The following is a 27,083-nucleotide window of genomic DNA, read 5'->3' as shown; positions in this document are numbered from 1 at the left end:
AGTTGTAGGCTGATTTCTAACCTTCCTCATGATCAAGGATACCCCACGAGGTGAGATTTTGCGTGGAGCCCCAGATCTTTGTCGATTGACAGTCATTTTGTACTTCTTCCATTTTCTTACTATGGCACCAACAGTTGTCTCCTTCTCGCCCAGCGTCTTACTGATGGTTTTGTAGCCCATTCCAGCCTTGTGCAGGTGTATGATCTTGTCCCTGACATCCTTAGACAGCTCCTTGCTCTTGGCCATTTTGTAGAGGTTAGAGTCTGACTGATTCACTGAGTCTGTGGACAGGTGTCTTTCATACAGGTGACCATTGCCGACAGCTGTCTGTCATGCAGGTAACGAGTTGATTTGGAGCATCTACCTGGTCTGTAGGGGCCAGATCTCTTACTGGTTGGTGGGGGATCAAATACTTATTTCCCTCTGCAGAATGCAAATAAATTCATATACTTTCCACAATGTGATTTTCCGGATTTAATTTGTGATGTGCTATCTCTCACTGTTACCAATAACCTACCCTTCAATTATGGGCTGCTCATGTCTTTGTCAGTGGGCAAACTTACAAAATCAGCAAGGGATCAAATACTTATTTCCCCCACTGTAGCAGAATTAGAAAAGGTTAAAAAAAAAGCGACTAAAATGATAAAGGTGATGGATCTCCTCTCCTATGAGGAAAGGCTAAAGAGGTTAGGGCTCTTCAGCTTGCAAAAGAGACTGCTGAGGGGAGATATGATTGAGGTCTACAAAATCCTGAGTGGTGTAGAATGAGTAGAAGTAAACTGATTTTTTACTTGTTCCATAAGTACAAAGACTAGGGGACACTCGAGGAAGTTACATGGAAATACTTTTAAAACAAATAAGAAGAAATATTTTTTTCACTCAATGAATAGTTAAGCTCTGGAACTCTTTGCCAGAGGATGTAGTAACAGAAGTTAGCGTGTCTGGGTTTAAAAAAAAAAAAGATTTGGACAAGTTCCTGGAGGAAAAGTCCAGTTTGCAATTGAGACAGACATGGGGTAGCAACTGCTTGCCCCAGGTTGGTAGCATGGAATGTTGTTACTAATTGGGCTTCTACCAGGAACTTGTGACCTGGCTTGGCCACTATTTGGAAACAGGATACTGGGCTACATGGACCAAAGGTCTGACCCAGTATGGCTACTCTTATGTTGAACTTTTTGCTAGTTGTGGTGCTTTTCATTATGCGAACACAAGAATTACTTAACATATAATGCTGAGCACATGAGCTTTCCAAAGCCCCTTCTCTAGATGTCACAGAATTACAGCCCCAAAACAGAATATTCTTAGAATGAACACTTATTGCATTCACTCCTTTGAGAAAATTGGACTTTAAAAAATCCAAATCTCAAAGTACAAGTTGTTCTACCAAGTTTTAATCACCAGGCAAGTAATAATTTGTGAGGACAAGTTTCAAACCCCTTTATGAACGTTAAGGGCCACAGACAGCAGGATAACCGACAGCTCCTATGAGAGATTTGTCCATTTAACCCTACTCTGTTTTCTGTCTTACTTATTTATTGGGATTTAGCTTGCACATTTATCAGTAGTAGCTAAAGGTGAGTTACATTCAGGAACACTAAGTATTACCCTGTCCCTAAAGGACTTAGGATCTAAGTTTATACTGGGGCAACAGAGGATTAAGCTTACTGTGCTGCTAATGTTTGCTTTAGACTAGTTGTAGCCACAGTCTAAAGCAAATGTTATCTAGCCAGTAATACACAAAGGGGTTTTCTATGGCTCTAACGTGAGTAGTTACTGAAAATCCTATGCAAATGAATTACAAGGAGCGCATTAGTATTCTAATGAGCATTCTGAGTAATGCACAGACAGTTCCGTGCATGGAACACTATCTTTAATGTACAAAATTTTACAAGAGGTTTTGACCTGTCGTTATGGGCAAAGTGCACAGACCCCCACATAAAAGGCCCCTGGTGGTCCAGTGGATCAGGACCCTCCCCCCACACCTCCTTCAGGACCCCCCCCCCCACGCCTTCTAACACCCCCCGAAAAAAACTCCCTGGTGTTCCAGGGGACCATGACACTCTGAACCCCTCCCCGCAACCCCTCCCAACCCCCCCCCCCACCGATGGTCCTGGTGGTCGTCACCCCAACCCCCTCATGCCCCCCTTCCTGACCCCCCCCCAAACAATGGCCCTGGTGGTCCAGTAACCCCCTTCCTTTCCTCCCACCCCCAATACCTGGAAAAAGATGGAGGCAGGAGGCTGGGAGCAACACACCTCCCATCCTCCTGCTTCAGGGCCCACCTTCAGCAATGAGATGTGCACAACTGCCATGCTGCTTACCTAAGAAACCAAGGTGAAGCAGAATGTCCTTCAATGACCAGCAAGCATGCCCCTCCAGCATAGACAAAGCGGGCCCTAAAGCATCCGAAAGAGGCCCCCTGACTCAGAGGAAGGTGAGAAACTCCAAAAAGAAGAATCCTTGCACAAGCCTCAAAGACAGATCGATCCCAAATAGAACAGGAGGACCAAGTCCCCCTCCTTATGCCTACAGAGTATACTCGGCGCAATCCTGGGCAGCTTGCTCCCCTCCGCCCCCGAATACATTTGGAAATAATCCCTTGCCAATGCTTAAGTTCTTGTTTTGCAATAGAAGTGGAATAGCCTGAAATACCCTCTACTACCTAACCAGGATAAGATACCCCTATACAAATGCCCCAAATCTAATCGCACTTTTTTCACTAAAGGCCCATAATTAGCACCATACACCTCCTCCACCTAAGCTGGGATCATGACCCCCAAATACTTCAATGTTTAACCAATTTAAAAGGAAAAATTCAGTTTCAACTGGGTAAGTTCCATGTTAGTGAGGTTCACACTGAGCGCTTGAGTCTTACCCAAGTTTGTCTTGAACCTCGAAACTTCCCCATACTCAATCATCTCCCATAGGCGATTGGGAGTAAGTGGGCTCAATACTGTGAGCAGAACATTGTCAGCAAATAGGGAGATCTTATACACTTCCATTAAAAACTTAACTGCAGCTCAGGATTAGTATATAAAGTAACAATCCAGTGGATAAATGCAGAACCCAATCCCACTTTACCCAGCATGGTCAACACAAAAGCCCAATTAATCTTATCAAAAAGCCTTTTCTGTGTCAATCCTAAAGAACATAATCCTAATTCCCATCCGTCGGGTGGCCCATATAGACTATAAAGCTGTTAATATTGGTTTTGTTACTGGGAGACAGGAGGTGAACAGACTGGATAACCATAGGCAACAAGAGAGCTAGTCCGCATGCGAGCAATTTAGCTCAGATCTTTATATCCAAATTAAGAAGGGACATAGAGCGATAGAAGCTGCAGACAGCACGGCCTCTCTACCGGGTTTATATAAAATAGTAATCCCTACCAGCTTCAAGTCAGGGAGATCTTCATTTTTGTGGACCCCATTTAACACTCTGATAAACAAAGGAACCAGCTGAGGCACAAATATTTTACAGAAGCCAAAAGAAAAGCCATCCAGCCGGGAGCCTTACCTGTTGGCAATGATTTAATGGTATCACAGAGCTCTAGGGGAGATATATCTGCATCCAATGGCTCTCAATTTTCCACAGATAAAGAGTTTAAATTTACTTTTCCCAAAAATATTTCAATAGCCTCTCATGATACCCCAGCTTCCTGACTGTATAAGTCTTTATAAAGCTACACAAATCTCTGCTGTATATGCCTTCTTATAGAGAAATTTCCCATTATTTCCTTTAATGCAGAGAGCAGCCAATTCACTCTCGTTTTAGTCACCTAGCCAACTACCTACCCAACTTATTTCCAAATTCACAGTACATTTGTTGAGCCATCTGGAGTTTGTGTGTGCGATTAAAGGTCTAATCTCAGTTGTTGCAGTCTGAGGGTAAACCTTTTCAGATCCAGATTTTTATTTTTTTTAAACGTTGAGCCTTATAGATAGTAAATTGCTTATATAGTTCCTGTTGCTTAGCTATTCTTTTTATCACCCCCACCCATTTAATAAACCCCTCCCCCCTGACAGCTTTCAATTCCTCCCATACTATACTATCCCATACCTCCCTGTTATTTAGTTCCAAATAATTGATAAGCTCACATCTTATGGCACTAATCATCTGATCGTCTCAATACGATTTCAAGTGCCACACAACCCCTCCCGCTCATGGACCCATAGAGGAGCGTGTTCAGACCATTGCTGTCAATACCCGCGTTTATTGATCTCAGATGTTAATATGAATCTCCCAGGAAAAGATCAATGCGAGCACAGCTATTATGGCAAGGAGAGTAGAAAGAGTAATCCTTAGCAAAGGGAAAATGACTCCTCCATAGGTCTGCCAGCTGATACTACATATAACGGAGTAAGTGTTTACTTGAGTATTTTGCACTATCAGCAACTTTTGGATACCTGTTCCAACTCAGGTCAAGCACTAAATTGAAATTCCCTCCCATATTCAAGTGAAACAACTTTACTCTCCAAAAAAACAGACTCGGATCTTTCCAAAACCTGGATGACTGGTCACAAGGAGCATAAAATATTCACAAATTTCTCCTCCCCAAGCTCTCCTTTAAGCAACAAACTCTGCACCAAGTCTACCAAGCAGCCCATACTTCAGCTTGGGTTTTAACTTTCTTTGTGGAATCCTCAACAATGAATACCAAAACACAAAGAAACATCCATTTGTAGCGATAGCCCACCAATTGCTGATGCATATCCCTGTACCACTGCAAAGTAACCGGGGAGAGGTCCTGGTACAACTCAATTTTAACTCCTTTTCACTGGAGGTTATTCTGTTTTCTTGTGTACTGAAAAATTTCTTCCTTTAATGTAAAATTACAAGGGTGGATAACAGCAGCAATCCTTAAAAGTCTCATCCTCAGAACACCATGGATTCTCATATTGCAGCACCTCATGCGATTTTCTAGATCTAATTTCTCCCACAGCTCAAGTTCACCTTTCTCCACTGCCACCAGTTTGTGCTGGGTATCTTCCAAGGTATCAGAGACAGCGTCCACCTTAGTTTCAACTTCATCCTGCCACTGGCCAAGATCTGAAATATTAATTTCTGCTTTGAGCTCCGAGGACTTGGACAAGGTCCCCTGAGAGATCAGTAGGAGCTTTGCAAGTTAGCATGCAATCCTTCTCTCAAAGTTGCAGCACTCACATGATCCACTGTGACCGACATTTTAGGGACAGTGTTAGACCTTGAGAACTTCAGGGCTCCTGCTCGCTACTTGTAAAAATGTACAGCTTTTCAGCTTTCTCCTGGTGGACATCTCTATATCGCAGGGTACACACCTCTTTTTAAGCCCGGAGAATGCAACTGGAGGGATTTATTGTATACATCTTGTGTTGCCCTGGCAGGGGCTTCATACCAGAGCGGCCACCCACAGTGGTGATGTCACTTCCTTCTCAGTTGTGTAAATTTTCTGAAGAGGCTTCAGCTAAGATTTCTGAGCAGATTAAGATGACCTCTGATGTTGTGCAGCATCTAAAATAAAATCTCAAAACTCGTGTAATGCAATCAGCAATTGCTGCAGCAGTAAAGAACAGTTCATCTACTCATTTGCATTTAGAAACTGGAGAACACTACCAGGGCACGTAATTTGAGAATACTTAATTTTTCTGTTACATATTACTTGTCACCTCTGGAACTTTTCAAAATGTACCTGCAGTTTTCCCAGTTAAGATACTGTGATTGTGGTTAATGCTTATTTGCCTAAGGGCTCCACAGTGATTAATGAAGAAGGTGCTATGGATTCAGTTAGTATACCTGATAGCTTAGATGTTTCCAAATTTTGGAATCATCTCAGGATTTAATTACTAAGAGAGCAACTTTACTTTTAGTACTGCAGAGTGAAGAGTTGAAACCAGCTGTATTAAGGTCTTATTTTCCTAAAAAGCAGGTTCCTTTCTGTGGACAGGTGATTACAGTGTTCCTTGATGTAGCCAGGGCAACTAACTGAGGAAAGCTTTTCTACAGCTAAAGCCTAGCTGTGGGGCTTCTTTTTTCCCCCCCCCCCTTTTTCCTTAAGCTTCCATGTAAAATGTCACTTATGGGAACCACCGGTATTTTTTTTTTTTTTTTTTATAACGACCCTATTCAGCTTGAAAATTTCTTAAAAGATAAGCCTGTTGCGCAATATAATGCCACTTCTGCTTTCAGGTTTTTTTTTTATTTTTAAACCTTTACTTAAAGTGGGTAGGATTAGAAAAATGGGTTCTAATATAACTGTCTAATATAATGATTGCGTCCAATACCTATTACTTTGTTAGTTTCTAAAATTTCTTTTTGGGCTTCAGTGGGAAATTCTTCCTCCATGGTGCTACTAAATTGTATTATGTATAATTCATATTTATTAGTTCAAAAACAATAATCTAAAGACAGAAATGATATCAATATCAAGACTGATTCCAATTATTAGTACAGAAAATAACTTCCCCAACCCCATCTCTTCTCCCCTCCCTCTGCTCCACCATAAACAGGGTACAGTCCTCTAACTGGAGAGGAAAGAAAACACACTAGAAATTTAATAACCATGTGCTTGGCGAGATAAAGTTAACCAGAAATGTTCCCAAACTTGCTGGAACCGTTGTCCTCCAGGTTGTGAAATATCATGCACTTCCATACGTTTCATATGCAATTGTTCAATCATTTAAGTCCACAAACACTGTATAGAAGAAGTGGTATGAATCTACGTACACAAATCAATCCAAATAAAACTGCCTTCTGCAAAAATGATTTAAAACCACGAGGCACAGGGTCACTCAGTAAATAATGATCAAAAAGTAATTGAGGTTCCAGTCGAAAAGCACAAGACCAAAGAGTCAATAAAGCTGTATGGTGATGCAACCAAAGATGCTGTACCTTTAGGCAGTGCCAGAACATATGTCCCAAAGTAGCTCGGTTTACACATTTCGGGCACTGATCCCCAGGCTGCATCCCTGCCCTATAAGTTCTATGTGGAAATTCATAAAGGTGTAATAGAAATTTACAAAAACAAAACAAAACCAACTTTTCCCTATGCAGGATGTTAAATCGCTTGAGCAGGCCAATACTACAGGCTTGCAAAAGAGAAGTTGAAATAGTGGAAGTCAAATTGGCTGACCAAAGTGCTGCCAACCAGGTATAGTCTTATCAGCAGCAGTGTGCTTCAGGTTTCTATGATAAAGGGTTAAGGGTACACGCAATTGAGAACCCAAAGTATAAGCCTCCCCTATAGTCTCTTGGGCATCTTCTGTTAAATCAGTCCATGATAAAGAAGAAACATAATGATGAAGTTGTAGGCATGCAAATCCTGAACTCGGTAGAAAGGTAAACTCTTGTTGCAATTCCTGAAAGGTTTTCAGTTTGCCCTCCTCTGTCACCACCTGTAATAGATATTTCACCCCAGGGACTCCCATCTAGTAAAAGTTCCTGTATCCCTCCCTGGGGGAAAAGCAGGATTAGCACAAATTGATAAATATGGTGTCACCACAGTAGTGAAGTGGTGTTGTCTACACAGCCACCGCCACACCCGACTACTTGTATAGAGAAAGGGATATCGCTTAAAGATGCCCGAAGGCAAACCAGCAGTGGTATGCAGAATACGAACGCCAGGCATCAATCTAGTCTACAATTCTGTGACTGAAAAATATGCTGTGTTCCTGAACCAATCACAGAATGTCACATTCTGCATGTCACTGTCATGTAGCGTATGTTAATCAATCCCATACCTCCATGATCCTGAGTCTGTAATACCCCCCATTGAAAGGCAGTGTTGCTTACCCTTCCAGAGATAAATTTGCATAAGTCTGTGTACAGTTTGTTCATTTCTTTGCCGGAGATACAGAGGCAAAAGTTGAAATACATATAACATGGTATTTGTATCATGTTAAACAAATGAATACGCCCCCATATCAACAAAGGATAAGCTGCCCAATTTTGTAATCTCTGCCCAGTATCAGCCAGCAACGGATGAATATTATAATTATAAAGATTAGTCAGCTCCGCTGGGAGATAAAATTCCCAAATATTTCAGAGCATCCTCCTCCCAAACTAAAGGAAAGGGTCCTACCAAAGATGCCTTTACACATAGTAAAAGGGGCATGGCCTTAAATTTTTCCAAATTCAAGGAAAAGCCCGAAAAGGCCCCAAACGTGTCCAAAATTTTTAACAAATAGGAAGACTTTTGGGGGTCCGCTAAAAGGATTAACAGATCATTTGCAAAGGCAAAGGCCTTTATTATTGTACCTTCAATAGACACTCCTGAGCTGGTAGGGTCCCCCTGTAAGATACGAAGCAACGGCTCTAAACATAAAATAATAAAGGAGATAGTGAGTCCCCCAAAACATCTGGAATGACATGGTTCGGGTCCCATTTACCAGAACCTTGGCCTGGGGAGAATGATAAAGAGCCTTTATCGCTGCGAGATACCAACCTTTGCTAATATATCAAACATATGGTTAAAATTAACCTTATCAAATGCCTTTGCCACATCCGTACAGCTAAGGCTGCAGCTCCTGAGCACGAAAATACGACATTGCCATCAGTACTTTCCGCACGTTATGCACCAACTGGCTGCATCCCTCAGCAGCGACAAGAAGATGAATTAACTTACTCAGGGCCGGTCTCTCTATTGGCGCAGGCTCTGACCCTGAAACAGGAGGAAGTGACAACAGGGAGATGGGATAGCAGCCGCACCAAGCCATCAGTGGAGAGTCCTTGAAATCTCTATTTCCCCTCCCCCCATACAGCAGTCACTGTCATACACTCAAAACAGAGCAAACCAACCTATGAGCTGCTACATCCACGCTAGCGTTCTTTATTGTTGGTAGCATTTTAACTTAATCTCATTTATATTTTCAAACATGCCAGCTTGTGCAGCATACGGATGTACACGGAAGTATAAAGCGAATGCTACATACCTGTAGAAGGTATTCTCCGAGGACAGCAGGCTGATTGTTCTCACTGATGGGTGACGTCCACGGCAGCCCCTCCAATCGGAACACTTTCTAGCAAAGTCCTTTGCTAGTCCTCGCGCGCCGATGCGCACCGCGCATGCGCGGCCGTCTTCCCGCCCGAACCGGCTCGTGCCGGCCAGTCTCATATGTAGCAAGACAAAGAGAAGGGAAGACACAACTCCAAAGGGGAGGCGGGCGGGTTTGTGAGAACAATCAGCCTGCTGTCCTCGGAGAATCTTCTACAGGTATGCAGCATTCGCTTTCTCCGAGGACAAGCAGGCTGCTTGTTCTCACTGATGGGGTATCCCTAGCCCCCAGGCTCACTCAAAACAACAACCATGGTCAATTGGGCCTCACAACGGCGAGGACATAACTGAGATTGACCTAAAAATTTACCAACTAACTGAGAGTGCAGCCTGGAACAGAACAAACATGGGCCTAGGGGGGTGGAGTTGGATTCTAAACCCCGAACAGATTCTGAAGCACTGACTGCCCGAACCGACTGTCGCGTCGGGTATCCTGCTGCAGGCAGTAATGAGATGTGAATGTGTGGACAGATGACCACGTCGCAGCTTTGCAAATCTCTTCAATAGTGGCCGACTTCAAGTGGGCTACCGACGCTGCCATGGCTCTAACATTATGAGCCGTGACATGACCCTCAAAGAGCCAGCCCAGCCTGGGCGTAAGTGAAGGAAATGCAATCTGCTAGCCAATTGGATATGGTGCGTTTTCCCACAGCCACTCCCCTCCTGTTGGGATCAAAAGAAACAAACAATTGGGCGGACTGTCTGTTGGGCTGTGTCCGCTCCAGATAGAAGGCCAATGCTCTCTTGCAGTCCAATGTGTGCAGCTGACGTTCAGCAGGGCAGGAATGAGGACGGGGAAAGAATGTTGGCAAGACAATTGACTGGTTCAGATGGAACTCCGACACAACCTTTGGCAAGAACTTAGGGTGAGTGCGGAGGACTACTCTGTTATGATGAAATTTGGTGTAAGGGGCCTGGGCTACCAGGGCCTGAAGCTCACTGACTCTACGAGCTGAAGTAACTGCCACCAAGAAAATGACCTTCCAGGTCAAGTACTTCAGATGGCAGGAATTCAGTGGCTCAAAAGGAGGTTTCATCAGCTGGGTGAGAACGACATTGAGATCCCATGACACTGTAGGAGGCTTGACAGGGGGCTTTGACAAAAGCAAACCTCTCATAAAGCGAACAACTAAAGGCTGTCCTGAGATCGGCTTACCTTCCACACGGTAATGGTATGCACTGATTGCACTAAGGTGAACCCTTACAGAGTTGGTCTTGAGACCAGACTCGGACAAGTGCAGAAGGTATTCAAGCAGGGTCTGTGTAGGACAAGAGCGAGGATCTAGGGCCTTGCTGTCACACCAGACGGCAAACCTCCTCCATAGAAAGAAGTAACTCCTCTTAGTGGAATCTTTCCTGGAAGCAAGCAAGATGCGGGAGACACCCTCTGACAGACCCAAAGAGGCAAAGTCTACGCTCTCAACATCCAGGCCGTGAGAGCCAGGGACCGGAGGCTGGGATGCAGAAGCGCCCCTTCGTCCTGTGTGATGAGGGTCGGAAAACACTCCAATCTCCACGGTTCTTCGGAGGACAACTCCAGAAGAAGAGGGAACCAGATCTGACGCGGCCAAAAAGGAGCAATCAGAATCAAGGTGCCTCGGTCTTGCTTGAGTTTCAACAAAGTCTTCCCCACCAGAGGTATGGGAGGATAAGCATACAGCAGACCCTCCCCCCAGTTCAGGAGGAAGGCATCCGATGCCAGTCTGCCGTGGGCCTGAAGCCTGGAACAGAACTGAGGGACCTTGTGGTTGGCTCGAGATGCAAAGAGATCTACCAAGGGGGTGCCCCACACCTGGAAGATCTGTCGCACTACACGGGAATTGAGCGACCACTCGTGAGGTTGCATAATCCTGCTCAACCTGTCGGCCAGACTGTTGTTTACGCCTGCCAGATATGTGGCTTGGAGCACCATGCCGTGACGGCGAGCCCAGAGCCACATGCTGATGGCTTCCTGACACAGGGGGCGAGATCCGGTGCCCCCCTGCTTGTTGACGTAATACATGGCAACCTGGTTGTCTGTCTGAATTTGGATAATTTGGTGGGACAGCCGATCTTTGAAAGCCTTCAGAGCGTTCCAGATCGCTCGTAACTCCAGAAGATTGATCTGCAGATCGCGTTCCTGGAGGGACCTGCTTCCTTGGGTGTGAAGCCCATCGATATGAGCTCCCCACCCCAGGAGAGATGCATCCGTGGTCAGCACTTTTGTGGCTGAGGAATTTGGAAAGGACGTCCCAGAGTCAAATTGGACCAAATCGTCCACCAATACAGGGATTTGAGAAAACTCGTGGACAGGTGGATCACGTCTTCTAGATCCCCAGCAGCCTGAAACCACTGGGAAGCTAGGGTCCATTGAGCAGATCTCATGTGAAGGCGGGCCATGGGAGTCACATGAACTGTGGAGGCCATATGGCCCAGCAATCTCAACATCTGCCGAGCTGTGATCTGCTGGGACGCTCGCACCAGCGAGACTGAGGGACAACAAGTTGTTGGCTCTCGTCTCTGGGAGATAGGCGCGAGCCGTCCGAGAATCCAGCAGAGCTCCTATGAATTCGAGTTTCTGCACTGGGAGAAGATGGGACTTTGGATAATTTATCACAAACCCCAGTAGCTCCAGGAGGCGAATAGTCATCTGCATGGACTGCAGGGCTCCTGCCTCGGATGTGTTCTTCACCAGCCAATCGTCGAGATATGGGAACACGTGTACCCCCAGCCTGCGAAGCGCCGCTGCTACTACAGCCAAGCACTTCGTGAACACTCTGGGCGCAGAGGCGAGCCCAAAGGGTAGCACACAGTACTGGAAGTGACGTGTGCCCAGCTGAAATCGCAGATACTGTCTGTGAGCTGGCAGTATCGGGATGTGCGTGTAGGCGTCCTTCAAGTCCAGAGAGCATAGCCAATCGTTTTCCTGAATCATGGGGAGAAGGGTGCCCAGGGAGAGCATCCTGAACTTTTCTTTGACCAGATATTTGTTCAGGGCCCTTAGGATCTAGGATGGGACGCATCCCCCCTGTTTTCTTTTCCACAAGGAAGTACCTGGAATAGAATCCGTAGCCCTTCTTGCCCGGATGGCACGGGCTCGACCGCATTGGCGCTGAGAAGGGTGGAGAGTTCCTCGGCAAGTACCTGCTTGTGTTGGAAGCTGTAAGACTGAGCTCCCGGTGGACAATTTGGAGGTTTTGATGCCAAATTGAGGGTGTATCCTTGCCGGACTATTTGGAGAACCCACTGATCGGAGGTTATGAGAGGCCACCTTTGGTGAAAAGCTTTCAACCTCCATCCGACTGGCAGGTCGCCCGGCACTGACACTTGGATGTCGGCTATGCTCTGCTGGAGCCAGTCAAAAGCTCGTCCCTTGCTTTTGCTGGTGAGCCAAGGGGCCTTGCTGAGGCGTACTGCTGCTGACGAGAGCGAGCGCGCTGGGGCTTAGCCTGGGCCGCAGGCTGTCGAGGAGGAGGATTGTACCTACGCTTGCCAGAAGAGTAGGGAACAGTCTTCCTTCCCCCCAAAAATCGTCTACCTGTGGAGGTAGAAGCTGAAGGCTGCCGGCGGGAGAACTTGTCGAATGCGGTGTCCCGCTGGTGGAGCTGCTCTACCACCTGCTCGACTTTCTCCAAAAATATTATCCGCACGGCAAGGCGAGTCCGCAATCCGCTGCTGGATTCTATTCTCCAGGTTGGAGGCAAGCAGCCATGAGAGCCTGCGCATCACCACACCTTGAGCAGCGGCCCTGGACGCAACATCAAAGGTGTCATACACCCCTCTGGCCAGGAATTTTCTGCACGTCTTCAGCTGCCTGACCATCTCCTGAAATGGCTTGGCTTGCTCAGGGGGGAGCTTGTCCACCAAGCCCGCCAACTGCCGCACATTGTTCCGCATGTGTATGCTCGTGTAGAGCTGGTAGGACTGAATCTTGGCCACGAGCATAGAAGAATGGTAGGCCTTCCTCCCAAAGGAGTCTAAGGTTCTAGAGTCTTTGCCCGGGGGCGCCGAAGCATGCTCTCTAGAACTCTTGGCCTTCTTTAGGGCCAAATCCACAACTCCAGAGTCATGAGGCAACTGAGTGCGCATCAGCTCTGGGTCCCCATGGATCCGGTACTGGGACTCGATCTTCTTGGGAATGTGGGGATTACTTAGAGGCTTGGTCCAGTTCGCCAGCAATGTCTTTTTGAGGACATGATGCATGGGTACTGTGGACGCTTCCTTAGGTGGAGAAGGATAGTCCAGGAGCTCAAACATTTCAGCCCTGGGCTCGTCCTCCACAACCACCGGGAAGGGGATGGCCGTAGACATCTCCCGGAGAAAGGAAGCGAAAGACAGGCTCTCAGGAGGAGAAAGCTGTCTTTCAGGAGAGGGAGTGGAATCGGAAGGAAGACCCTCAGACTCCTCGTCAGAGAAATATCTGATGTCTTCTTCCTCTTCCCACGAGGCCTCACCATCGGTGTCAGACACAAGTTCACGGACCTGTGTCTGCAACCGTGCCCAGCTCGACTCCGTGGAACCACGGCCACGGTGGGAGCGTCGAGAGGTAGACTCCCTCGCCCGCACCGGCGAAGCTCCCTCCGCCGACGTAGTCGGGGAGCCTTCCTGGGAGGCTACCGCACTCGGTACCGCAAGCGGCACCGATGTCGGAGACCTCACCCCGGACAATGGGCCAGCCGGCGCCTAGCTCGACGGTACCGGTGGCGCAAGCACCCCCGGTACCGGAGGAGTAGGGCGCAACAGCTCTCCCAGGATCTCTGGGAGAACGGCCCGGAGGCTCTCGTGCAGAGCGGCTGTGGAAAAAGACATGGAAGCCGATGCAGGAGTCGATGTCAGAACCTGTTCCGGGCGTGGAGGCTGTTCCGGGCTGTCCAAAGGGGAGCGCATCGACACCTCTTGAACAGAGGGCGAGCGGTCCTCTCGGTGCCGATGCTTACTGGGTGCCGACTCCCTCGGCGACCCAGAGCTCTCGGTGCCGACACGGGAAGGGGACCGGTGACGATGCTTCTTCGATTTTTTGGAACGAAGCACGTCACCGGAGCTTCCCGGCACCGACAAGGAGGACGTAGAATCCAGCCGTCTCTTCCTTGGGGCCGAGGCCGAAGAGGGTCGGTCTCGGGGGGGCTGTATGGCAGGAGCACTCAGGGTAGGGGGAGACCCACCCGAAGGCTCACCGCCACCAGCAGGGGAATGGACAGCCCTCACCTGCACTCCAGACGAAACACCACCGTCCAACGACATCAGCAGACGAGGAGGTCTCGATACCACCGACGCAGCCCTTCGATGTCGCCCCGATGGAGAGGGCCGATGCCTCGATGCACTCGGGGCGAGGATGAAGGTCCAGGCGCCGACGACGTCGAAGCAGTCGATACTCCCGATGCCGAGCGACGAAGAGCCCGAGAACAAAATGTTCCACTGGGCTAATCTCGCTACCTGAGTCCGCTTTTGCAAAAGAGAACACAGACTACAGGCCTGAGGGCGGTGCCCAGCCCCCAGACACTGAAGACACGACGCGTGCCTGTCAGTGAGCGAGATTACCCAAGCGCACTGGGTGCACTTCTTGAAGCCGCTGGAAGACTTTGATGTCATGGGCGGAAAAATCGCGCCGGCAAGATCAAAACTCGAAATGGCGAAAATGGCACCACAAAAATAGGGGGAAGAAAAACTTCGACCGAGGCCTAAATAGGGCCTACCCCGACGACGAAAGAAAACTTACCGGGGCAAAAACTAGAAGTACGGGAAGGGAGAAAACCATAAAGGTCTCCTTCCGACACCTTCTTTTTTTTTTTTTTTGAAGAACGAAGTCGATAAACGACGCGCGAGGTCAACTTTGGGGCGCGAACGGCAAAACACGACCGTACCGAGCGCGGACAAAAGAAGACTGGCCAGCACGAGCCGGTTCGGGCGGGAAGATGGCCGCGCATGCGCGGTGCGCATCGGCGCGCGAGGACTAGCAAAGGACTTTGCTAGAAAGTGTTCCGATTGGAGGGGCTGCCGTGGACGTCACCCATCAATGAGAACAAGCAGCCTGCTTGTCCTCGGAGAATAATGGAATAACTTTTCATAGGCAGAGTAGTAATTTGTTATAAATCATAATCAGTGTGTCATTTGGAAGGGTTGGTTATAGAGACACCCTAGCATGTGTTATAATTGTGCAGAGATTTTTTTTTTCCTGTGATACATATTTATTTCTTCAAGTCTGGTTGTTAAAGGCATGCCTTTTTTGTTTTTGTTGGGGGAGGGGGTAATCTTTGTCTCCCGGCTGCATGTTTGTATACAGATGGCTAAAGATGTAAAAAGACTGGAAGCGGTGCAAAGAAAAGCTACAAAAATGGTATGGGATTTGCGTTGCAAACCATACGAGGAGAGACTTGCTGACCTGAACATGTATACCTTGGAGGAAAGGAGAAACAGGGGTGACATGATACAGACGTTCAAATACTTGAAGGTATTAATCCGCATACGAACCTTTTCTGGAGACGGGAAGGTGGTAGAACTAGAGGACATGAATTGAGGTTGAAGGGGGGGCAGGACTCAGGAGTAATGTCAGGAAGTATTTTTTTCACGGAGAGGGTGGTGGATACGTGGAATGCCCTCCCGCGGGAAGTGGTGGAGATGAAAACGGTAGTGGAATTCAAACATGCGTGGGATAAACACAAAGGAATCCTGTTTAGAAGGAATGGATCTATGGAATCTTACCGGATATTGGGTGGCGACACCGGTATTTTTGAAGAATAAAACCGGTGCAGGGTGGACTTCTACGGTCTGTGCCCTGATCGTGACTGGATAGGAAGGGGCTGGAGTGTAAATTTTAAGGGGCTTCGACGTTAGATTCGGAACTGTTAGTACAGGAACAGTGCTGGACAGACTTTTACAGTCTGTGCCCTGAGAAAGGCAGGGACAAATCAAACTCTGATATACATATAAAGTATTATATACCATGTAAAATGAGTTTCTTATTGGGCAGACTGGATGGACCGTTCAGGTCTTTATCTGCCATCATTTATTATGTTAGATCAAGTTAACCAAGTTGGCGACAAGCTTCCTAATATGAATTAACTGAGTTTTCTAAGTTATTACCCAAATGCAAACAATTATAATAAGTTCTACATGTTACTGAATTCTATTATTCTGTCTCACTGTATTTCCAATTTTGGTACAGTACAAGTCATCAAACCAATGGACTGTAATAAAAGAAAAAGATGGCATGTGGGAACTTGCTCCTTTTGTTTTGTGGAATGTAGTGGTATATTATAAAAATGCACTTGCCTTTTTTTTTTTTATTACTACTATTTCACAGAGAGCTATTCTACTATTTCACAGAGAGCTATTCAATAATGAAGGAAAGGTTTGCCCTAAGATTAGTGACTTTCTGGCCCTTTGTCTCACAGGCTCAAGGAACAGAGCTGAATTGCATGGTGTTTTTTGTTCTTGGTCTCCTCTGGCAATGTTAGATTTAGGATCATTGTTTTATGAAAACATATTTGAACCTGATATCATGTCTTACTTATTCATGCAGGGCCCTTGTGGTAGTGGTGGGGTATGTTTTGCTATGGGCCCCTATATTTCAGTTAATCTGAATTGAATCAAATCAAAAAAACTATTCATATGAACGAATTGAACTGAAATTTTTTTGAGTGAATCAGATAGCACTACTTTGCAGCGAAACTCTGCCACAGTCGGTGTGATTGACGTTTGGATTAGCACTTGTTTTTGAAAGTGGTTTTGCTTTCTCGAGTCTTAACACTAGTGGAGTTTTAACAATTGTTTTTTGGAAGGGATTTTTATGCCCATGAGAAAAATTGACTCTAAGTCCTGCCACCTTGACATTAAAAAAAAAAAAAAAAAAGGTGGAGGTAAGGTTCAGAGGCTTTTTCCCTTCCAGATAAGCTGTACTCCACTACATTTTATTTGACTGAGTAAAGTACTATAAGCTAGAATTTGAGAGACTGTGCCAATCTTCAAAAGTCTCTTTCATCCTCTTTTACTTGGTGCTGTTCTTAATAAAAGATGGAAGAAAAAAAAAATCCTATGTGTATGGTTTTTCCTAAAACAGAGGCAAGGGGTATACACAAAGTTAGAATTGCACAACAATTCAGCTTGGAGAAAAGACGGCTGAGGGGAGATATGATAGAGGTCTATAAAATAATGAGTGGAGTAGAACGGGTACACATGAAGCGTCTGTTTACTCTTTCCAAAAATACTAGGTGTAGGGGGCATGCGATGAAGCTACAAAGGTAAAATTATGTATAATCATACCTGATAATTTTCTTTCCATTAATCATAGCTGATCAATCCATAGACTGGTGGGTTGTGTCCATCTACCAGCAGGTGGAGATAGAGAGCAAACTTTTGCCTCCCTATATGTGGTCATGTGCTGCCGGAAACTCCTCAGTATGTCGATATCAAAGCTCCATCCGCAGGACTCAGCACTTAGAGAATTACACCCACGAAGGGACACTCTGCCCAGCTCACCACCGCCGAAACGGGGGAGGGGAATTAACCCAGCTCATCCCCACACAAGTGGGGGAGGGGAATCCGTCCAGCTCATCCCCGCGGAGCGGGGGAGGGACACCACACCCGCCGATGCGGGGGGATCTGGCTTATCCTGCAACCGCAACCGCGGGAGGAGCTGACTGACCCTAACACCGCCTAAGCGGGAGGGGTACAAAGCTGCCCTACAGCCGCACGAAGCGGGAGGGAGTGCCGGCAGAATTTTAAGTCTCAATCCAGCCCCGTAAAACGGAGGGGAGAGGAATGCAGCAGCTCACTGTAACACAAACTTGTCTTAACTCTTGAAGAATCCAAGTGAAAAAACTTGAACACGAAGTCTTTCTGAAGTAACTGAAGACTGAACTTGAACCTGAAATGCAACCAGAATAAAAACAGTACAGATATCTGGGAGGGGCTATGGATTGATCAGCTATGATTAATGGAAAGAAAATTATCAGGTATGATTATACATAATTTTACCTTCCATATCATCAAGCTGATCAATCCATAGACTGGTGGGATGTACCGAAGCAGTACTCACCCAGGGCGGGACACTGAAATCCCTGACCTCAACACTGAAGCTCCAAACCGGGCCTCCGCCTGTGCAGCCACAGTCAAACGGTAATGCTTGGAGAATGTATGAGCCGAAGCCCAAGTTGCCGCCTTGCATATCTCTTCCAAGGAGACGGATCCGGCCTCTGCCATCGAGGCCGCCTGAGCTCTCGTGGAGTGAGCCTTCAGCTGGATAGGCGGCACCTTCCCCGCGGCCACATAAGCCGCTGCGATGGCTTCCTTGACCCATCTTGCCACTGTAGGCTTAGCAGCCTGCAGACCCTTACGAGGACCTGCAAACAGGACAAACAGATGATCCGATTTCCGGAAATCATTGGTCACTTCCAAGTATCTGATGATGACTCGTCTCACATCCAGATATTTAAGAGCAGAGTACTCCTCTGGGTAGTCCTCCCTACGAAAGGAAGGGAGACAGAGCTGCTGATTCACATGGAAGCGAGAAACAATCTTGGGCAGAAAGGAAGGCACTGTGCGAATAGTCACTCCTGCCTCAGTGAACTGCAGAAAAGGCTCTCGACATGAGAGCGCCTGGAGCTCGGAAACTCTTCTGGCTGAAGTGATAGCCACCAAAAAGACTGCTTTCAACGTCAGGTCTTTCAGAGATGCCCTCGACAAGGGTTCAAACGGCGGCTTCTGCAATGCTCTTAGCACCAGGTTGAGATTCCACGCAGGCACCACTGAGTGCAGAGGAGGGCGCAGGTGATTAACTCCCCTGAGAAAGCGCACCACATCTGGCTGCGAAGCCAGGGAAGCACCCTTCAGGCGGCCCCTGAAGCAAGCCAGAGCCGCTACCTGGACTTTAAGGGAACTGAGCGACAGGCCTTTCTCCAGACCTTCTTGCAGGAACGCCAACACTGAAGAAATTGGAGCAGTGAAGGGAGAAAGTGAGCCTGCTTCACACCACGCTGCAAAGATACGCCAAACCCTGGCGTAAGCAGTAGAAGTAGAGCGCTTCCTCGCTCTCAGCATAGTGGCGATGACCTTGTCTGAGAAGCCCTTCTTCCTCAGACGCTGCCGCTCAATAGCCAGGCCGTAAGACCAAAGGGGGAGGGATCCTCCATCACCACGGGACCCTGATGTAACAGGCCCTGCTCCACTGGCAGCCGCAGAGGATCGTCGACTGAGAGCCTGATCAAGTCCGCATACCAGGGACGTCTGGGCCAATCCGGGCCCACCAGGATTACCCTGCTGGGATGCTTTGCCACCCGGTCTAGCACCCTGCCCAACATGGGCCAGGGCGGGAACACATAGAGGAGCTCTTGTGTCGGCCACTGTTGGAGAAGAGCATCTACTCCCAGGGATCGAGGGTCCCGTCCTCTGCTGAAAAAGCGCGGCACTTGGCAATTGGCCGATGACGCCATCAGATCTAGGCTCGGCTGGCCCCAGCGCTTCGTGATGTCCAAGAACGCCTGAGCAGATAGCTGCCACTCTCCGGGCTCCAAGGTATGGCGACTGAGAAAGTCCGCCTTGACATTCATGACTCCGGCAATGTGGGCCGCTGAAAGCTGCTCCTGGTTCGCTTCCGCCCACTGGCAAAGATACATAGCCTCCTTGGCTAGAGGGGCGCTCTTGGTACCTCCCTGGCGGTTGACATAGGCCACAGCCGTGGCATTGTCCGACAGGACCCGTACAGGCTTCAACACCAGTACCGGGATGAACTCCAAAAGCGCCAACCGAATGGCTCTGAGTTCCAGGAGGTTGATAGACCACTTTGCCTCTGCAGGAGACCAGAGCCCCTGCGCTGTCCTTCCCAAGCAGTGGGCTCCCCAGCCCGACAAAGAGGCGTCCGTCGTGACGACAATCCACTCTGGGGACACCAGAGGCATTCCCGCAGACAACTTGTCTGTCTGCATCCACCAGCTCAGCGCCTTGCGCACTGCTGGGTCCAAGGGAAGGCGCACAGCATAATCCTCCGACATCGGAGTCCAGCGCTGCAGCAAAGAGTGTTGCAGTGGTCTCATATGAGCCCTGGCCCAGGGCACTACTTCCATCGTGGCCGTCATAGAGCCCAACAGCTGCACATAGTCCCAAGCCCGAAGAGGAGAGGCTACTAGGAACTGGTCCACCTGAGCCTGAAGTTTGACAATCCGATTGTCTGGCAGGAACACTCTGCCCACTTGGGTGTCGAATCGAACTCCCAGGTACTCCAGGGACTGAGTCGGGCGCAGCTGGCTCTTCTCCCAGTTGATGATCCATCCCAGGGAGCTCAAAAGAGCAACTACCCGGTCCACAGCTTTGCCGCACTCTGCATAAGAGGGGGCTCGGATCAACCAGTCGTCCAGATAAGGATGGACGTACCCCTTCCTTTCGTAGGAAGGCCGCGATGACCACCATTACTTTGGAAAAGGTCCGCGGAGCAGTAGCCAACCCGAATGGGAGGGCTCTGAACTGGAAGTGTCGTCCCAGGACTGCAAAACGCAGAAAGCGTTGATGAGGAGGCCAGATGGGAATATGCAGGTACGCTTCCTTGATGTCCAAGGAGGCCAAGAACTCTCCTGCCTTCACTGCCGCTATAACAGAGCGGAGAGTCTCCATGCGAAAGTGCCGCACTTTCAAGGCCCGATTGACCCATTTGAGGTCGAGGATAGGCCGGACAGAACCTCCTTTCTTTGGTACCACAAAGTAAATGGAGTAACGTCCCTTGCCAAGCTGACTTTCTGGCACCGGAACGACCGCGCCCAGGCGGATCAGATTGTCCAAGGTCTGCTGCACTGCCACAGCTTTGACCGGAGACTTGCAGGGAGAGAGTACAAACCCGTCTCTTAAGGGTCGGCAGAACTCTAGCTTGTAGCCGTCTCTGATGACTTCCAGCACCCACGCGTCTGAAGTTATTGTGGTCCACTCGCCCAGAAACGAGGACAGCCGTCCTCCAATCTGCACTGGGGCGTGGACCAACACCCCGTCATTGGGTACGAGACCCTGGGGGAGGACCGGAGGGAGCACCTCCGGGACGGCGGTCTCTGCGAAAGGAATGCTGCTTGGGGGAGAAATTCCTCTTGAAGGAAGAGGGGGCAGAGGAACCCGACTTGCCCGGGCGGTACCGACGGGCTTCCTGCAACCGTCCTCTGGAGGTACCGGGACGAGTACTAGCCCGAGCCCTGACCTCTGGTAATTTCTTGCCCTTAGACGTGCCGAGATCGGTCACGATTTTGTCCAGCTCGACCCCAAAGAGCAGCTTGCCTTTAAAAGGCAACCTAGCCAGGCGGGATTTAGAGGCGTGGTCAGCAGACCAATGTTTCAGCCAAAGCCACCGCCGCGCAGAGATTGTCTGAGCCATGCCTTTCGCTGAGGCCCTCAAGACATCATACAGCAAGTCTGCCAAATAGGCTAAGCCCGATTCCAGGGCCGGCCAATCAGCCCTCAAGGAATGATCCGAGGGGGAAGCCCGCTGCACCATAGTCAGGCACGCCCTGGCCACATAGGAGCCGCAAACTGAGGCCTGCAAACATAAAGCAGCCGCCTCAAAGGACGACCTTAAGGCCGCCTCCAATCTTCTGTCTTGGGCGTCCTTTAGGGCCGTGCCACCTTCCACCGGCAACGCCGTTTTCTTAGTCACCGCAGTGATTAAAGAATCCACGGTAGGCCACAGATAGGCCTCACGTTCACTCACAGCCAAAGGATAGAGGCGGGACATAGCCCTAGCCACTTTAAGGCTCGCTTCTGGGACATCCCATTGAGCCGAAATTAAGGTGTGCATGGCATCATGCACGTGGAAGGTTCTAGGCGGGCGCTTCGTCCCCAGCATAATGGCAGAGCCAACAGGGGCTGAGGGAGAGACGTCCTCCGGAGAGGAAATCTTCAAAGTGTCCATGGCCTGTAACAACAGGTTGGGCAAATCCTCTGGGCTAAAAAGCCGCGCTGCAGAGGGGTCATCCGCTCCATCCGAGCGGGGATCCGTCTCCTCCAAGGAATCCGCAAAGGACCGTTGGGAGACCTCAGACACGCTGCCCTCATCTACATCGGAGGAGACAAATTCCTCCAAGGCCTGGGAATCAACCCGAGGGCGTTTACCTCTGGGAACCTCAACCTCTTTACCAGACGAGGGAGCAGGGGCAGCGTTGTGCATGAGGAAGGCCTGATGCAGCAGCAAAACAAACTCGGGGGAGAAACCCCCCAGACTGTGCACTTCCGCAGCCTGGGCAACAGCCCTAGACGCACTCTCAACCGGCGCTCGCAATAGCGGGGGAGAGACATGCTGCGCATCCAAAATGGCGTCCGGCGCGAAACTCCGCGAAGGAGCCGCGCGGGAAGAACGGCTCTTAACTTTAGCCGCTTCTGTGCCGTCGCCCAAATTAAGGGCGTTCATGGCATTAATGTCTCCAACCTCAAGGGCGGCCCAAGAAGAAGCCGTCCGAGCCGCGTGGCCGGCCAAGGTGGCGGAGGCGAGGAGCGGGGGATGGGCGTTTATGGCGGGAAAAACCGCCACGCCGGAGGAAGGACCGGGACATTCATCGGTCACGAAACTGTCACCCAACAAGGGCGAATCAGGCTTTAAGACCCCCGCATCCCCTCTAGAAGCGCTCAAGCGACCCGGGGAGCGACCCTTTGCGCCCTCGCCCTCCGACGGCATATGCCACGAGGAGAAGAATCGGGGAACCCCCTGCCCGCTATAAAAAGGTAAAAATTACCTGCTGTCCGCTCCGAGTTGTAACGACCTGGTGTCCCAGTGAGTAGCTGCAATAGACGCTTAAATAAACGTCGAAATAAACGCCTTTAAGGACGTTCAAAATTTTTTTTTTTTTTTTTAACGGAGCCAGCGGGAGGGGGGAGAAAAGGAGGGACCTGGCACCACCAGGTTTGCACTTGCTCAAAAGAGCCCTCAACCCCAGGCACTCAACAAAACCTAAAAATTAGGCTTGGAGGCCTAGCCAGAGCTGCTGCTGTGTGTGACCACCACCTGCTGAGATAGAGAACATACTGAGGAGTTTCCGGCAGCACATGACCACATATAGGGAGGCAAAAGTTTGCTCTCTATCTCCACCTGCTGGTAGATGGACACAACCCACCAGTCTATGGATTGATCAGCTTGATGATATGGAAGTAGCAAATTTAAAAGAATTGGAGAAAATGTTTCTTCACTCAACGTGTAATTAAACTCTGGAATTAGTTGCCAGAGAATGTGGTAAAGGCGGTTAGCTTAGCAGGGTTTAAAAAGGTCTGGTTGGCTTCCTAAAGGAAAAGTCCACAGACCATTATTAAATTGACTTGGGGAAAATCCACTGCTGGATAAGCAGCATAAAATGTATTGAACTTTTTCAGGATCATGCCAGGTATTTGTGACCTGGATTGGCCACTGTTGGAAACAGGATGCTGAGCTTGATGGACCTTTGGTCTGTCCCAGTGTGGCAATACTTATGTACTTAAGTCCAGGAACAAATCAAACAAAAATCAGATTATGTTGAAACCCCCATCTTGAAATTACAATCCAATGTTTCAGGCAGGTGGTAGGACATGAACCCTTTGGAAAAGGGTGACTTCCTATATGCTTAAAACAGTCATGTGTGAGGCCAGGTGCCTGGTGAGCTCTGGAGGAAGTCTGTGAAGGCCCAGCTTCATTGGGAAAAATCTTCCACCCCAAGGTCCACTTGCTGGTAGTATCTCTGGACTGCATGCATAGGAGGAATAGAATGGAGGCACTGCATCTCACTGTTCAACTCTACTGCAACTAGGTAAGTGCTGACCCAGTGAAAGAGGTCCTCTCTGCTCCCATTCTCCAAGTAGGAAAGCCACCACTTTTCTTTGGAACAAGCAACAAGGAAAAACCTACTTTTTGGTATTTATGAACTGCACTTGTCACTATACTAATGAGTTCTGTGGTCTGACCCAGAATACATGGTTTGTTCTCAAATGTCTCAGCTGCTTGAAATGAACCTGGGGAAGTCTTTCGGTCCTCATTACTACAACCTCATTTGTGAGTGAGTGCTTCTGAGTTGCACTTTGGCCGAGTCAGCAGTTCATTCTCTCAAAACTAGTACTTTTGATTTTCTTTCTACTCAGACTTAAGGCCAAAAATCCTCCCTCCTCCCCCAACACTGGTGAGCAAAATGGCTGTAGTCATGTCACTGAAACTGCTGCGCAGGATAATAAATGGAGTGGCCTAGTGGTTAGGCTGGTGGACCTAGTTCCTGGGGAACTGAGTTCAATTCCCACTTCAGGCACAGGCAGCTCCTTGTGACTCTGGGCAAGTCACTTAACCCTCCATGCCCCATGTAAGCCGCATTGAGCCTGCCATGAGTGGGAAAGTGCGGGATACAAATGTAACAAAAATAAAAAATAAAAATAAACTGCTGCATCCACTGTTACACTTAACTACTTCCAGTTATGTACCTGCTAGTCCTTGCTTCTCACTTCAAATGCTGCAGACAAATCCATTTTATAAGCACATTTTCTTGGACAGTGTTTTTCCCTGACTTCTTCAAATCTTGGCCTGCACAACTTTCTCAATATTTTTTCATGGCTGTAAAAGGGCAATGTTGTAAACGTCACAGATAAATGCTTAGCTCCTTAGATTATGATCTAAACTATAATGGTAGCTCCTAAAAGGTACAACTACGCTCAGTACAATTACTGTTTCTCTATCACTGACTATCCAAACTCAGTGAATGCCACAGGACAGCTCTTGACATGTGTGGGAAGTTACAGGTATTGGTCTCAGCAGTTACCAGTCAGATTTTGGTCCAGTACTATTTTTTTAACTCCTGTTCCAATAAATTAATTACTTCATGTAGTACTGAAACTGACAAACTGGAATATTAAACCAAGAAGCATGCTCAAGGTTGTAACAGCAATTTGGGAGAATTCTTTGACCAAGCGCCTCCATTTTCAACAACATTCTTGGGGCTGAAAAATTTAGAGCACATTACAGAGGATGAGTTGCACTGCACACTGCTGTTACTTTATAAGATGCAAGCCCAATCGTGGTTTTCTATTTAACATCCCAATGCAGGTCAGTCATTTACTACAGAAGGCACTGAGATTTGCATTACAAAATAAGAGAACTTCATTACAGGTTGGCGACCTTGGCAAGGTCAGTTCCAGAGTAAAGTCTGGGAAACACTTTGCTATATGTCCAATCAGTTACGGAACAGCTAAAGGATCTGATAACTAAATATGTGGGGAGGGGTGTGATGGATGGCACTTTTTCAGTGCAAGAACAACGGTTTCTTTGTCACCCTAACCCCAAAATTCCTTACATATATTTCGTTCCGAAAGTTCATAAATCCACAGTGGACCCTCCAGGTCGCCCGATAGTATGTACTAGGGATTCAGTATTAGAGCCCCTCTCTAGATTAATAGATGTATTCCTCCAACCATGGGTTACTAAAGCGGAGTCTTATGTTAGGGACTCCACAGATTTTATACATACTTTAGAAGTAATTAAAGATCAAGGCCTGGTGGAGGAATCCACCCTATTGGTAGGCTTGGACGTAGTAGCCCTATATACCAATTTGCCCCAGGAAGGGGTCATTGAGGTAGCAGGATCTGTTCTGGAACGATGTAACATCTCCAAAGAAAAGAAAGTGGCGTTATGCCAACTTTTAACGTGGGTAGTTAGGTTTAATTACTTTCAATTTGAAAAGCAGTACTATCTTCAAAAAAGAGGCATAGCCATGGGGGCTTCAGTAGCCCCCTCATTGGCCTGCCTCTATATGACTGAATTTGAAGAGAAATTTGTTTATCCGTCACCGTGGCATACTAATATTATGCTATGGCGCCGTTACATAGACGATGTGATAATGTTTTGGAGGGGATCCGAGGAAGATCTAGCAATATTCATAAGAGAATTAAATGAAGCTGACCCATGTGTTAAATTTACTGCTCGAACTTCACGAGAAACATTGGAATTTTTAGACATAAAAATTAATAAAAAGGATTTCAATAACTTATCCACCTCGATCTATAGGAAGAATACCGACATGCAATAGAGGATATCAGATGCATGGCATTATTACAGATTCCTGTGTTGGATCGGGGAGGCAACATAAGTGAAATCCTTTTTAATATAGAACAGCGTTTTATTTTTCAATGGAGAACAGTAACACCCCTGGGATTAAACCTGGAGGTGGAATGGATTTGAGGCACATACGTCAGAGAGAGGAGTGGCTTGCTGCTAGTATTTATATCTGGTTTAGCTAGTCATAGAGATGTTTGTATCGTCATTTCCTGCCAGCCTAGAGGCGGAAATTAGCCCGATGGGTAAGTTGCCGAAGTAATTTAGATGTGGGAAAAGATGAATTAAATGTGGATTAAATATTTGTATATATGAAAAATTGGACATGTAATGATATATGAGAATGACAAAGGAAGTACATATATCTTTCATGTAGGATGTTGATTACGGTTCTCCTGAAGAAGCTAAGTGCGAAATGCGGTCTCGCATAGAGAACCGAGTGAACTGAGAGAATTGACTGGGAGAAACTGTTAAGCTAAAGAACCACAATTGCTTGCAGTCGTTGGGAATCCTGATTATCAATGACTTAATGATGGAAGATGGAAGATTACGTTAAAAGGTTTTTTTTGCTAGTGTCATATATTTTTGGTTGCTATTTTCTCCAACGCTCAACGCCGATGAACTAAATTACTATCACAGTCAAGGAGACAACTGACCGTTTGAAGAGTTTTGAAATAGTAATGAAAGGACGTTGAACAATTATATAGCATGAATGTTTTAATGCGCTATATATGATAAAGAAAGCTAAAGGACATACATGATTGTTATTGAAATAGGAAGAGCCAACGTTGCTAGTAATACTGGGGGTGTATTTATATATTTAATAGTGTTATGTGGGTAATATATGTCTGTTTGTATATATTAAAAAGCATTTATAATAAGAGATATTGAGATATTGGAACATCATTTAACAGTGAGTACAGGTTATAGTAAATAGGTTTCAATCAGTTATGGACCACAATGCATTCAAATGAGTAAAGGAAATACTGGACTAAAACCCTACAGTAACGAAAGCCAGCAATACTGCAAGCCCTCCTACTACTGTGTCTACCCTCCACC

General features: G+C 47.6%; 1 protein-coding gene across 1 annotated transcript in view; it reads right to left on the bottom strand.

The window, feature by feature from the left end:
- Positions 1 to 27,083, bottom strand: part of LSR (lipolysis stimulated lipoprotein receptor) — a 119,163-nt gene that overhangs the window by 30,902 nt on the left and 61,178 nt on the right. The window lies entirely within an intron of this gene.

The sequence above is a fragment of the Microcaecilia unicolor genome, chromosome 8 (genome assembly GCF_901765095.1).
Source record: "Microcaecilia unicolor chromosome 8, aMicUni1.1, whole genome shotgun sequence".
Classification (NCBI taxonomy): Eukaryota; Metazoa; Chordata; class Amphibia; order Gymnophiona; family Siphonopidae; genus Microcaecilia; species Microcaecilia unicolor.
The sequence above is the reverse complement of the archived record's forward strand: the minus strand, read 5'-3'. Positions and strand labels throughout refer to the sequence as shown.